Genomic DNA, 15,400 nt, shown 5'->3' with positions numbered 1-15,400 from the left:
CGTTGAAAAAAAAAAAAATTTAAAAAAAAAAAAAAAAAAGATCATGACGATCGTGACCTGAGTGGAAGTCAGACGCTTAACCACCGGAGCCACCCAGGTGCCCGCCCCCCACGCCCACCCCGTGTTCATTTTAATTCCTACCCAGCCACACCCCAGACGCTAAGGTTGGTTTAGTAAGAGCCACTGTGGTGCTTAGTGTAACTAACCTAGTCGACGCACCCAGGTCTTAAGTGAGGGCTTGAATCGTTGCATTTATGCGTGTGGTGCCATTGACATGATACCACATTTCTCTCACATACATTGAGTCAAACAGGAGAAAGAGAACGAAGGAAAAATGATTTTAATTGTGTAATGCCACCAGATGAATACACTTACTTAAATAGTCTACGTTGCTGTATAACGTACATCAGACATTCGTGCAAGAGGCTGCTCAGCACAATTAAAGCCGGGAACTTAAAATATACAAAAATATACTCTTAGACACTTCATTTTTACTTAAAACACAAATGCAAATTCATTCACCAATCTGTTAATGTTGGGCCGTAGCGTTTTGCTTTTTCTCAGCATGGTCTCCGTGTATACAGCTCCCTGTTGTCTTTCTTCCATGAATCACAGCCATCGTGCATGGGCAGCGAATTCTAGTCTGTTTCTTTAAAGTAAAGCAAAAGGGGGCACCTGGGTGGCTCAGTCGATTAAGCGTCCAACCCTTGATTTCAGCTTGGGTCAAGATCTCGCAGTTGGTGAGTTTGAGCCCCGCACGGGGCTCTGCACTGACAGTGCGGAGCCTGCCTGAGATTCTCATTCTCTCTCTCTCTCTCTCTCTCTGCTGTAACACACCCTTTTATTTTTGCCACTTTTCTTTTATCAAAGCATTCGGTGCAATTTTCAAAGAAATCACTGTTCTTTTGCACTCTTAGCCATTGCATCATATTTAACTAAATTGTGGAATTACGGGGCGCCTGGATGGCTCAGCTGGTTAAGCGTCCGACTTCGGCTCCGGTCATGATCTTACGGTTTGTGAGTTTGAGCCCCACATCGGGCTTGTGCTGACAGCTCAGAGCCTGGAGCCTCCTTCGGATTCTGTGTCTCCCTCTCTTTCTGCCCCTCCCCGACTCACACCCTGTCTCTCTCTGTCTCTCAAAAATTAACAAATGAAAAAAAAAATGTAATTAAAAAAATTTTTTTAAATAAATTATGGGAAGACTATAAAAAGCACAACTGGCACAAACAAGTCTGGGAACAGTGACAATTGATTCGTTATAAACATGCAACTTGATTCGGTAGCAGCAGAAACATATGGGCATCACAGAGAGCAGCCCCTTATTAGCCTTCAGAACCCTGGGGACTGTGGGCACCTTCATGTTTTGCAGAGAAAATATATGGAATCCATTAACATGGCTGGTTGGTTAAGTGGAAGTCAAGTGAGAGAGCTTCCGTGTATAGGACAGCACAAACCATGCACACTGAACTTTATGACCAATTTTCAGGGTGATTAAGGGATTTTCAAAGGTAATTTGGACGACATATTATCTTTACCTTAATAAATGTGGACCCCAGCCCCCACATTAGATACAACTCCACTAATGAGGATGTTTGGGTAGAGGGTGATAATATGGAAGGCATTCTACAAACTGGAGTCCGATTTGAAAGGAAGGGCTTTGAACCACAAAAGGCATATCCTTCCTGGTGGCGTGTTTATTCTAGACCCAGGAGATGTCTCATTGAAATCTTTAATTCCAAAATTCTTCCTCATTCATTTCTTTTTTTTTTATGATTTTTTTTTCCTTTTTTTTTTTTTAATGTTTATTTTTGAGAGAGATAGTGAGTGGGGAAGGGGCAGAGAGAGAGAGGGAGACACAGTATCTGAAGCAGGCTCCAGGCTCCGAGCTGTGAGCTGTCAGCACAGACATGGGGCTTGAACCCATGAGCCGGGAGATCATGACCTGACCCAAAGTCGGCCACTTAACCAACTGAGTCACCGAGGTGCCCCATTCCTCATTCATTTCTAATCCCAGACTAGCTTCTCCCCAACCGTAGCTGGTGAGTGGGGAATTTGGCTGTCTCCAGCCCCATTATCAAAAACGATGCCTCCCCCCCAACCCCCGCTCAAAAAATGAGAGAGGCAAATCTGGTAAGAAGAAAGGAAGGAGGGGAGGGGAAGGTGTTTTCCAAAGCCAAGGAGACACGGTGTGAGGCCACATACTGGCTTAGATTATACATAGTTCTCCTTTCTCCTGAGAAAAGATCACCTCACCTGGAAAACGTCAGAACTCAGTGGAGTTTCTTTTCTTGAAGCTCCCAGAGTGACTAAATGGGAAAAGCACTTGGGTTGGGGAGGTTAGCTAAAGAGAGCGCGGGGTTGGCAGACCTGGGTTCCCAGAAACTTCAGCTTAAACTTGAACTTGAGCTCAACCTTTATCAGCTTCCACGACCTCATCCGTGGAAGGGGTGCAACTTCTGCCTCTTCCAACATCAGACTCCTCGAATGAAGTGTAGGGAAACGACCCCTCGGACAGAGGTGCTCTCCGGAGATGTCCCTCGCCCCCAGCCAGCCCCCTATCCCAGCTTCTCTCTCCGGAACTCTCAGAGCTACAAGTTTTTCGACTTCCTGACCTGACTGACGACGAACTTTGGCGATGGGGCTTGGCTGCAGTCAACAGGTGCAGAAAGCAGCTGATCTCTTTCTAGTTTCTAGCATCCTAGTTTCTGGAAGGGAAGGGGCACTGAAGCAGCAGGCTCCCGAGGCTATGGGTCGTGAAGGGTGTTCTGTTAAGGTGCGGTGCAGGAAGTTAAGGGGGAGATGAGACTCGGGTGGCCTGAGGAATCCGCTCTGGGTCGACTCCAGCACACCCAAGACGGGCTGCCCCCACCACTACCTCGTGGTTCCCAGCACCTACTGCACCCACCCTTCTCGAATGCCGGCCCCGATGGGCTCAAGGAAATCCAGGAGACCCTGTCACTTCCCACTAAGGGGCTGTTGGGGCTCAGAAGCCAAAAGTGACACAGGGATGGAAACAGAAATAGCTAGTGTTTGGCTCCCTTCCCTCCCAACATTGACCATCCAAGCCAACCAGGCCCTTTGGGTTGGGGTTTTATGGCCACTCAGGCAGAGCTTCAGCCAGGGCGGGGTGACCCCAGATGACACTGGGGTCAAAGCCCAAAGAACACCAGCCGTTGCCCTGGAGGGATGCAGTGACACCCCCAGCTTGATCCCTCTGGAATCTGCTGCCCCGGAGCTGGGCTGCGTGGATATGGGCCCAGACTAGTGCCAGCCCGACTCTGCACTGAACAGGGAGGTTCCTCCTCTTGACCTTCATGACACATGGGGCTGCAGGGCTCTGGGGGTGGGCTGGCTGCACCTCCCCTCTGCTCCAACTGCCCTCAGCAGCGTGGCTTTGAGGGGTTGGGAGCAGCTCCTATGGGGCCCAGATGCAGTGGCTGATGAACAGGCTCCTGCTTTACACCTATCGTCCCTGATGTGATTATTAGCAATGCTCCCTCTCGTTTTGTTTCTTTTTTTTTTTTTTTTTAATTTTTTTTTTCAACGTTTATTTATTTTTGCGACAGAGAGAGACAGAGCATGAATGGGGGAGGGGCAGAGAGAGAGGGAGACACAGAATCGGAAGCAGGCTCCAGGCTCTGAGCCATCAGCCCAGAGCCTGACGCGGGGCTCGAACTCACGGACCGCGAGATCGTGACCTGGCTGAAGTCGGACGCTTAACCGACTGCGCCACCCAGGCGCCCCTGTTTCTTTTTTTTAAACGTTTCTTTATTTTGCCAGAGAGAGAGAGAGAGAGAGAGAGAGCAAGAATCCCAAGCAGGCTCCTCCCTGTCAGTGCACAGCCCCACGTGGGGCTCCGCCCCATGAACGGTGAGATCGTGACCTGAGCCAAAATCAAGAGTCAGGCACTTAACCGACTTCCCTCTCACTTTGTTTCCTCATCATCTGGTCCCCGCACTCCTACTGATGAGTCGTAACCTGACAGCCAGGCAGGGCCCAGCCTTCAGTCCCTCCTACACTTGGGGCCTTAGACCGCCGTGCTGAAGGTCTGGGAGAATGGAAGGGACCATCTCCTGGACACAAGCTGTGACTGGGGACTAGGGGGTTGGCATGGAAGAACCACTGAGTCCGGTTCCGTGACCACAGATTCAGAGGGAAGCTCTTCCCGCTTATTGCTGTCTCAGACTCGGTGTCCTGACACTTGAGGGTCTGTGCTGTCCTCAGTCCGGTCCTCCCTACCGTGGGCTCTGGGACACACGCATTAATGTCTGCAGGACACTGCTCTGCCTGGACTGTTCTGATGGAGCAGTTGCCTGAAAGAACAAGAAACACATACCCCTCATATGGGGCCTTCCTTATACAAGGGAAGATCCTATACAAAGGATCTTCCCCTATACAGAGATCCTACCCCATCTCAACCCTTACTCCCCCAGACTGACCGATAGCTCGTGACACTGGGTAGAAACTTGGGGGAAATCCGTGCCGGTTCTAGGCTGTCTTCAGGAATCTTGCTGGTCAGCATAGTTGATGTAGCAGAAAACCCAGGCCTTGGACATGGGAACAGAGGAAACTGGGTTCAAGTTGGGGTCGCCGGATAAAGCACAAACCAAAATTTGCACGGGATATGTTTATCCCACACCACATAACTTGTTGTGATCTGAACTTCAAAGTGAACTGGGCATCCTCTATTTTTATTTGCTGCCGCAAATCCTAACTCCGCACCAGACGTGGGTGCTCCTCCAAAACTTCTGGAACCTGGGTGTCCTTTTCGAGAACATGGGGGATGCCGAAAGCGGCTCTGTACGCCTCCCCCCACCCCCACCGAAAGGTGTGTGGGTGTCAGAAGGGAGATTACGTGAGGACTGAATTTGTAAACCGTAACACGGCTCGACACATGCAAGAGATTAGTCCTTACGTGGGATCCGCTAAGAGCTTCTGGGTTCAGGCACAGTTCGGGCTCAATCCGTCCCGATTTCCAATCCCTTGATAAAAACGTGCTCTACCTGCCTCAGGACTCATCCTAGCTGGAAATCGCATCGGTAGAAAACTTCTGAATCGTAGAGATTTGGTGGGGGTGGAGGGGTCATCCCCGGCCCTTCAGAGCCTGTCATTCACCCTGGAAAACACTCAGATTAGGACCCGTTGAGCAAAGTTTCGTAGGGTTGTGGTAAAGTGCTGAAGAGCTACAAGGAACACCGCAGGACCCAAAGCAAAGAGCAGCCATGACCACCCCAGGCCTGAATGGGCAAGAGGAGAGGAGGAAGTTACTGGAACCCGCAGAGAAGGCTGGATGGAGACGGAGATGTCACACGGGGCCAGTCGGGAGTCGGAGAAGCACCATCTCCCACACTGGGCCTGGCTCGCCTTCCGTCCTCGGGTCCCCTGTCTGGGCTCCTGATGGCCCAAATTCAGCGGGAAGTCAGAGGGCACCGGGGTGCAGCCCATGAGGGCCAACCTCCCCCGGGGGCCCAGAGCGAGGGGGACAGGAAGGTCACGTGGGTGCCGGCAGGCCCACAGCAGTGCTTACGTGTGTGTCTTCTGATGTTGACGTCCCCATAGAGTTCCACGCTTACTCCCTTCTGGATGTTGATAGAGTGGAATTAGGCCCCGAGAGGCTCGCTGGGAGCCTCCACCAGAATAGGTGGGATTTTCTGGTGTATTCGAGAATTTGAAAGGTCTTTGACTTTCTGTTGCCTGCAATCTCCTGTGCCATCTAGAGCCGCAGGACAATGACAGCAGCTGACCTTTGTTGTCGACCACATACCACACCCAGCGCTGTGCGGAAGGCCTTTGCTGCACCTAGTTAATCCTCAGGGCGGCCCCGTGATCAGGAATTTCACCTCCTCCCATTTACCAGAGAAGGACACATAGACACAGAGAGGTGAGGGGACCTGCCGGGTAAGTGCCAGAGCCAGAAGCGGACCCCAGGCCTGCCTAGCCTCACTGCCCCCCCCCCCCTTCCCTTTTAACCACCAAGCAACCTGCTGGAGTTCAGATAATGCTGGGTGTTTGGGGAGGCCTCCACATTCTGGGCGGGCGCAGGCCAGGCGGGAAACGTTGTTTCCGGATAACGATGGTCACAGGGGTGGACAAAGGTTTTCCCTAAAGGGCCAGATGGTAAATATTTCGGGCTTTTCGGGGTACATGGAGCCTGTTCTAGTAAGGAAGCGGCCCAAGATGATACATGAATGAATGTGAGGCTGTGTTCCAATCAAGTTTTCTTTATGGACAGACACTGAAATTTGAATTTTATAAATTTTTTCAATTTTTGAGAGAGAGAGACAGCAAGAAAGAGTGCGAGTTGGGGGAGGATAATAGAGAGAGGGAGACACAGAATCCGAAGCGGGATCGAGGCTCTGAGCTGTCAACACAGAGCCCAACGTGGGGCTTGAATGCACGAACTGCGAGATCATGACCTGAGACGAAGTCGGATGGCCAATCGACTGAGCCACCCAGGCGCCCCTGAAATTCAAATTTTATATAATTTTCACATGTAATGCGATATCATTCTGGTTTTTAGTCTTTCTGAATCATTTAAATATGTAAAAATCCGGGGCGCCTGAGTGGCTGAGTCTAACTTCATGAGTTCGAGCCCCGCGTCGGGCTCTGTGCTGACAGCTCAGAGCCTGGAGCCTGCTTTAGATTCTGTGTCTCCCTCTCTCTCTGCCCCTCCCCCTCCCTCTCAAAAATAAATAAACACACCTGGAACCTCAGAATGTAACCTTATTTGGAAGTAGGGTCTTTGCAGATATAATTAGTTAAGATGAGGTCATACTGGAATAGGGCGGGCCCTAAACCCAATGACTGATGTCCTTTAAGAAGAGGAGAGGACAGGGGCGCCTGGGTGGCTCAGTCGGTTGAGCGTCCGACTTCGGCTCAGGTCACGATCTCACGGTCCGTGAGTTCGAGCCCCGCATCGGGCTCTGTGCTGACAGCTCAGAGCCTGGAGCCTGCTTCCGATTCTGTGTCTCCCTCTCTCTCTCTCTGCCCCTCCCCTGCTCACGCTCTGTCTCTCTCTGTCTCAAAAATAAATAAACATTAAAAAAAAAAAAAAAAAAAAAGAAGAGGAGAGGACACGGGGAGACACAGAGAGAGAAGACCATGTGAACACAGACGCAGAGTTCAGAGTGGTGCATCTGTTAGCCAAGGGACACCACGGACTACAGGGGCCACCAGAAGCTGAAAGAGGGAAGGAACGAGCCTCCCCTAGAGCCTTCAGAGGGAGTGTGGTCCTGCGACACATTGATTTTGGACTTCCAGCCACCAGAACGGGAGAGAATAAAATTTTGTTGGTCTCTGCCACCCAGTGTGCTGCAGTCTGTTATGACAGCCCTGGGGAACGAATAATAAGCCCTCCTGGGAGCTCCAGTGTGTGTGTGTGTGTGTGTGTGTGTGTGTGTGTGTGTGTTAATTTTTTTAAGGTTTATTTATTATTGAGAGACAGAGAGAAAGACAGAGCATGAGCATGGGAGGGGCAGAGACAGGAGGAGATGCAGAATCCAAAGCAGGCTCCAGGCTCTGAGCTGTCAGCACACAGCCCGACGCAGGGCTCGAACTCACCAACTGCAAGATCATGACCTGAGCTGAGTTTGGACGCTCCACCGACTGAACGGCCCAGGCGCCCTCCAGTGTGTGTGTTTTATCTTGGAGGGTTTAGATTGAGTAGCCTCGCACAGGCTGACAGTGTCCCAGGACCAGGCACCTCCCGGACCTCGGGCCTCCCTTCTGCTGCCGCCCCCAGCTGCCTTAGCTTTCTGCAGAAAAGTGCCAGCCAGCCCCGAATTAAATTGGCAACTCTGGGATGCTTGTTTTCCTGTTTCTCCCCAACCTCCCCACTTCTTAAATTGTTTCCACCTCTCAGTAAGCGCCAAATAACAGTCATTCCCTGAGGTCAGGAAAAACCCTCACCCGCCACCAACCTGCAAGATATTAATCACAGATGCCGATGACCAGTACTCCTGGGGCCTCTTACCCTCTGGCCATTGCTGGGTAAGGGCAGAGGGAGCGGCAGGACCTGCCTGCTTTCTGGGGCCTGGCACGGTGCCTGGTATGTAGGGAGACCTCACACCCTCACAAGGCAAGGCGCCACTGTCCCCAACTTCTGCTGGGACACAGCAGTACATCCCTAGATGGAAGAAATCCACACGCAGTCAGGGACATGGATACATGTGAAAGACAGCTCACGCTTAGCCCAACACTTTCGCAGGCGCTTTGCATAAATTAACAAATTCTTACAAAGGCAGGAGCCGAAACACAGAGAGGCCAGGTAACCTGCCCAAAGTGACAGGGCCGGGGCCCCCAGTGGTATCCCCAATGCCTAGGACTGCACCAGCCAAAACACCATGTGCTCCAGCATGAAGAGAGCTCCTCGGGGTGAAGGGAGCTGCCCACAGTCCTGCATGAGACCCGGAACTGGAGCCTGTTCCCTGACTCCCAGGCCTGGACGACTTCCATTCCACTGGCTCTTCCTCAGAGAAAATGATTGCTCTGGTTCAAGGCTCCTGGGATGACACTGAAATACAGCTGGCAAACTTGTCATTGTCTACTCTAGTGGCATGTATTGTAAAGGGATTTGGTCAATAGCAGGGAAGATCCGGAAGGCTCTAGAAAAAGGATGGAAATGGTAGGAAGTCAGAGAAGCCACCTCAGAAGTAGCCCCGGTTGTCATTTCTTGGAAGGAAACCGGTGGGGGAGGGGCCGACCCGCAGGGGCGGGGCCGACGGAAAGTGACCACATCTGTTTGCAGTTTCCCAGCTCGCCTCTCTCCACCTCTCCTCACCCAGCCCTCTGTAATCAGCCAGCTGTCTGTGCTTGTTCGGCCTCATCCTCCTGCCTAGACCCGTCCTGCAGACACCGGGCCCTGAATCACAGGCGGGCTCCTTTCTGTGGCCTCTCGTCAGCTCTTGGGGTGAGGAGTGAGTGGAGTTGTTTCTCTCATGACGCCATGACTTCACCTGGGGGTGGGGGGAGTTGCTGGGGTCCTGCCCCAGGGAGCTTCCTCTGCACTGCCCGGACTTGGGGGAGGGGGAGGGAACACCCTCGGCGGCCCCGGGAGAGGGTAGAAAGGACAAACGGGAGAGAAGCAGGCTGAGTGTTAAGGGACACACAACTATGCACAGTGACAAGATGACAACTGACACTCGACCTCTGAGGGGAGAGACTCAGGAAGTGGGTCAGCTCAGAGTCTGCTGCCTCCCAAAAGGGGCAGCTCTCCCTGACTGCTACGACTGGACTGGAAAGGGGTGAGGTGGGGAGAGAGACCAGTACTCCAGGCTTTTTGGATTCTTCAAGAACCAGAAATCCCAATTTTATTTGAATCCCCTTATGCTTAAATACTATATATATAGTAAGCGTCGTTGTGGTGTTGTGGCCTGTCATATCTTCCCAAAATGATTGCAACAGAGCTCCCATCTCTCGCACTCCCCTTATAATGTAACTTCGACATCCCTCCACCAACGGTGGAGCCAGTGTTCCCTCCCCTTAATCCTGGGTGGGAAGGAAATGTGATCATAGCAGAAGGGAGGCGACGTGACTTTCAAGATCATTGTTACAGGATGAACCGTGCCACCCCAAAAGATATCCCCAGGGCCTACCCTCCAGGACGTGTGGATATGACCTTTAAAAATAGAGTCTTCACAGATGATCAGGTTAAGATGACGTGGGTTCTAATCCAAGATGATCGGCATCCTTATAAAAGGGGGAAACGGGCAGATGTGCATGGAAGGAACACGGCGTAGAGATGTAGGAAGAGGGCCAGGGAAAGACAGAGGATTAGGGTGATGGATCTACAAGCCGAGGGATGCCCGAGTCCACCAGAAGCTAAGAGAGAACATGGAACAGCTTCTCCCTTACAGCCTCAGAAGGAACCAGCCCTGCTGATGGCTTGATTTTGAACTTCTAGCCTCCAGAAGTATAAGAGAATGAATTTCTATTAAGTCATCACTCTGCAGTAGTTTGTTATGACAGCCCTCGGAGACCAATACAGTCATAAAAGATCATATGGTTTCTGTCTGGTTCTCTTGGGACACATGATCTTGGCACTTGGCCGCCATCTTGTGAGGGAGCCCAAACCATCCCACGTGGAGAAGCCATACATAGGTGCTCTCGCTGATAGCCAGCATTAACCACCAGGGTGAAGGTGATCCAGTCTGATGCCAGCCCCCAGCCACTGAGTCACACCGCCCGTACCCCCTTCCTACCCTGCCTTCAAGCTTCCCAGCTTCGACCTCTTACATCATGAAACAGAAACTAGCCATTCCTTCTGTCCTGGTTCTACATTCTCGAGACCCACAGAATCCAGAAGCATAACGAATGGCTGCTTACAAGGAGTCTGTTTTGCAGTAGAAGGAACTGGAACAGCTGTGCATGCCAAACAGAATATATCTTCAGGCTGCATCCAACCCACAGGCCACCAGGTTGCCTTTGGATAAGATCACAAGGCTGCCTGTGGGCTCTGCGAGGCCAACAAGCTGCCTAACCTGGAGCCATGCCTTCTCCACACCCTTGGGGAAAGGGGCAGTGACATGACATGAAAAGGGTAGGAAAGAATGGGGATGAGCTGGGCTGCTGGGACAGTACCATTCAGGCAGGGATGGGGTATGTGTGCAAGAAGTCACCCTCCACTAGCAAAGATCCCGCATCAAGATCCCAGGTTCCAAGAGACTCTGCTTGTCAGAATGTGTAGACAAGAGATCTCTGGGAAATGCCTGCAGCCCCACAGATGTATAGTCTTATAGGGCTTTCTGGAGATCCAACAAGTAAATATATGCAAACCCCCCAGAAGGAGTGCCTGGAATCTTATAGAAACTGACCCGTCTTGAGGTCTACCTGTCGTTATGATTGCTGGTGTAATTTTTCAGTATCCTGAAGCCTCAAACAGTAAAGCAGGTGGGGCGCTGGGAGGCTCATCCCACTTCAAGTTCAGTAGGACCACCCTGATCTGCTTTGTATCTTGCCCGGTTTCACTCGAGGGGTAGAGAGGAGACTTCCTGCTTACAAAAAATAACATCGTTGAAAACCACCCAAGCAGCAAAACCAGCGCTGGCCCGGTTCTGGTAGTAGCAGGCTGTGTGACCTTGGAAAATCACTCCACCTCTCTGGATTTTATTTCCCACCCTGTAAAGTGAGTGGCCTGGGTGACGGCCAACATCCTGTCATCCGCCCTAAAGCAGCCAAACCACGTGCTCAGGCAGAAAGGGAAAATACTCTCTTGTGCAAATTTCCACGCGATTAATTTATTTAATTACAAGGCCCGTATGCCTTCTCACGCAGCTCTTCCTTTTACCCTCTGATGGCCTTGCCGGAGCAAAGTTTGCTTGGCCGGAGGAATCCCTGGATGTCGCTCAGCCAGGATTTCATTTGCTACCCAGAAACGCCTCTGGTCCAGGCCTGGGGCAGCCTGCTGCCTGAAGCCGAGTCCCCACTGCTGGCTTACCCTAACAGGTCCACTGCCTTCAACCACAACTGGCTTGTGAAGGTGACAGAGGGCTTGGGGAGAGGAGAAAGCTAGCGTCCTGCATCATCAAGCCATCAAGCTGGGAAGTGTAAATTAGCCTTGACATCAGGCTGGGACGAATTATTGTTATGACTCGAAGGCTTTGCCGACCCGAGGAAGGACACACACGTGCACGCCCACATAGACACACGTGCACGCAGACATGACAACACTTACGGGAAACAATACTCTGGAGAAAACCAACGCTGGAGCCACAGCGAGGGGCTTTGATAATTACGGTGTGCCATAAACACATTTTCTGGCACCTCTGCCTCATTCTCCCCACAAGGAGGAGAGAATCAGTGATTCCAGACCCTTTTCCACTCTTGCCAGCTCCTTGGCAGCCATTGGCCCAAGACACAATCACACTGGCTTGAATGTGGGGACAGATTCAAGAGGGCAAGACAGAGGTCCCTTAAAGCCTGTTTCTTCCAGAGGATCTTCCTTCTGTGTGTCCTGGGCCGGTGGGCGCGGGGGTAGGGGGAGGGCGGCTAGGAGAGCGTAGGGAAAGCCTGGAGTCAGACAGAAGTACACAAGCACCATGTCAACCCAGGGACCTGGGATCTGGGGGGCTCAGTGCAGAGGGAGGGAAGGAGGTAGAGAGCTCCAATGAAAGGTACAGGCACAAGGACCTCCTGCTTTGAGGGAGCTGTCCCTTTAAGGGCTTCGAACATGTGGGGTGATGTGTCACATCACATTGGGTCAGTGAGGATCTAAGTGATGCCTTCGGCTCTCTCGTCATCTTTTCTTCAGCCCTGGGCCAGGCACTGAGCTCCAGGAAGGGATTTAATTGGGGTCTTTGGTGTGGATGTGGGCTGGTGGTGACAGAAAAGGCGGATACAGCTGGGGCCTCCCAAGAACTGTCTTGAGTCAGTCCTTGAGACGAGGAAGAACCTTCCAGGGGGAAAAAGGAGCGTGCCTGCTTGGTGAAGATGGAACCCATTCTCCCTTCCCTTGCCTGCTGTGGCCGAGTACAGTTAGCGAGCTCACTCACACTTCGGCTGGAATCTGCTTCCTTTCCTGCTGTCTTGTGGTTCTGTGGCTGGAACCGTGGGTTTCAGAGCTCGACTGCGTGGGGTCCTTTTCAGTCTAGGATCTGAACTCACTAGCAATGGAATCTCGGGCCGGTTACTTAGCCTTCTCTGATTTTAATCTCGAAAATGGAAGTACGGGCAACCACTTCTTGGACCGAGATCTAGAATTCTTAACTCAGAGTAAAGTGCTCAACAGGTGACAGCGACCTTGCCTTTTCTAAGGGCCTCTCTTAGGCCACATTTGCCTCTGATTTGGGCTCTTGGGGAGCAGACAAGCCTTTTCTGAGCACAGGCGAAAGCTCTTTTCTCACCCCAGTTGCTTTTCTTTCCATCTTTTCAGGGGCCCAGGAGGGTTTCTGGTTATCAGGGGCTGCCCTCCAGCAGAGCTGGGTCTCTGCCCACCCCTCCCCAGAGAGGATGACAGAGAGCCCTGGGCGAACCCCTCCACCCCCACCCAAGCCTGAGAGACTCCTTTATCAGAAGTCTAGGACTGCCTCTTGCAGATAATGCTAATTCTTTTTTTTTTTTCTTTCTTTTTTTTTCTGTTAGCTCAATTCTGGGAAACACTAACAAGAATGGGCCCACTCTGTGCCCAAGGGGGGGGACGCTCAGGAACAGACTTGTTCCACAAAGTCTAACTCGAGCCCTTTATTTTGAGACCGGCCAGCATCCACATCATGGGCCCTTGGGTGGCCCCAGCCTGACCGTGAACTCTGGCTTGAAGTTTCTACCAGCCTCATGCTAACTCCTTGAGGTGGGTAACCACGTGCCCTCCACTTACAGATGAGCAAACTGAGCCCAAGTGACTTCTTTCCGGTCATACAGTGACAGTGGGGATCTGAACCCACATAGTCTGGCCTCAGGGATCTGCGTTCCCAATCCAGACCTGCAGGGCCTTACAGCACCAGGAGGAGGCCTCTGCGGACAGGCAAGGCTGGGCTTTCTTGCCCGTCTGGGGGTCACTGGTAGTCGAAGCTCTGGACTTCAGAAATCTGGGGACCACACAAAACATTCTTTCCAGGGTCCCCGCTTCTGAGACTCGCTATCTTTAGCTGAAGTCTATGCTAATTTTCTGAGGAACTCAGAACCCTGACTGTATCTTTCTTGCCCATCCTTTTCTCCCTCCCAGATAAACAAGATATTCAGTATCATCAACCCCCTTCATGGAAATGTTCCAGCTCAGTGGTCAGGGGCAGTGTGTTAATAACACGATGATGCCCAGTGACAGACAGGACCCCTAAGTGGGGTGGGGCGGGGGGGCCTGTGCTGTCTTTTTCCCTGGCAGAAGGATAGAGGAGGGGACCACGGTACCCAGAAGCCTAAAGTCTGATTTAGCAACAATAATAGAAACCAGGGTCCCTTACGTTGGACTTGACAGTTCACAAAGCAAGGTCACATGTTTGTCTCCTGATCCGTGCCCCCCCTACAGATGGGACTCAAAGAGACTAAGTGACCCCTCCGAGGTCACACAACCCAGATGTTCTGACCCCACATCTGGGCTCATTTCCAGTAAATTCCACGGCCCCTCTGCTCTGTCTCCACCCCTTGACCCACCTCATCACCTTCTTCAGGTCCAGCTCAACCCTACTGTCGCCTCCTGCTTCTGGGCTCACCTAGCCTGGTGAGCAGTCCATCTCCCATGCCAAGGAAGGCCAGGGCGCCTCTGAGACACAGCGTCTCCCTCAGCCCCTGAGCCCTGGGAACTACTGTCCTGGGAGGACGCCTGACCCTGTGGATGGCCCAGCAAGGGCCCACTGAGGGGCTCACCGAACAGAGCTCGGTTTGAGGCTGGGGTTGCAAGCGGGGGAAGGGAGGGGTACAGGGCTCTGGACTCTCTTCATTCATTCATGGCCAATGTACTGCATGCCAACCCGCACGGGAGATCCACCGCCAGTCGGACACCAGCCCGCCCCCAGGAGCCTGTGGGAATGAACTGCTGTTTTACTCTCTGGGATTCCTGGCTGCTCCAAAGCCCTGATGTGGGTTAAATCCCTCAGAAGGGGGTTCATGCACCTGGAACCCGGGGCAAAAGAGCCCCCACCCCAAAGGCAGACTTTTCCCCACAGTGGTAGAGGGCCTGACCCTGACTGCAGGCTCTCTGCCAATAGCCTGGTATCCTGGGGATTTTCCCAGGCTGCACAGCAGAGGTTCCCCGGGGCCCTGTGAAAGGGCTCCAGGTGGTTCCCTAGAGCAGGGAACCAAGGCAAGAAAGAGCCCCTGCCTAGCAGGGTGGGCATGAATAGCCAAGGGTGGGCAGGGCCTCAGATCACCAAGGCTCCATCCCAAGCTGTACTGACATCAGGCCCTGGTGACACCCAGAGGTGCCCACCCGGACCATCTTGGCTAACCTCAGTGGGGGGAAAACGGTGAGGGGACTCAGGATAGAGCTGGGAAACCATCGATCATTCTGGAAAGTTAAATGACTGGCCCAGAGTCATACTTTATGGCAAAGCTGACTAGGTGACCTCTCTACAAGGAACTAGGATTAACCCACCTAATGTAACGAACCTTCAAGGCGGGGGCAAAATAATATGAACTAAGATGCCCAGAGCCCAGTGTCAACAAAGCAGGGAGGTGTGAGTTTGCGATGGGTAGGCACACTGGGGAGCAGGGGTAGGGCAGGCCCGCGAAGCTTAAGGATCACGTATGCCCAACCCCCAGGGCAGGCCCCAGCAGTTCCCACAGGCAGAAACACGCGCCCGGGGCCTAAAGGCTTATAGGTCAAGTTATAGCAAAGGTGCAGTTAAGACCTCAAATCCCTCTCCAAAGTCAGGGGCTTAGAGCTCGCCAGAAATGTCAAGGTAGATGTTCAAGCTTCAAGTTTCTCATTTTGCTAATTTCCTCTGGTTATCCATAGGCCGCCATAGTCTG

Source organism: Lynx canadensis, chromosome E1, assembly GCF_007474595.2.
Source record: "Lynx canadensis isolate LIC74 chromosome E1, mLynCan4.pri.v2, whole genome shotgun sequence".
In the NCBI taxonomy this organism is placed as follows: Eukaryota; Metazoa; Chordata; class Mammalia; order Carnivora; family Felidae; genus Lynx; species Lynx canadensis.
This window is presented reverse-complemented; position numbering follows the sequence as displayed.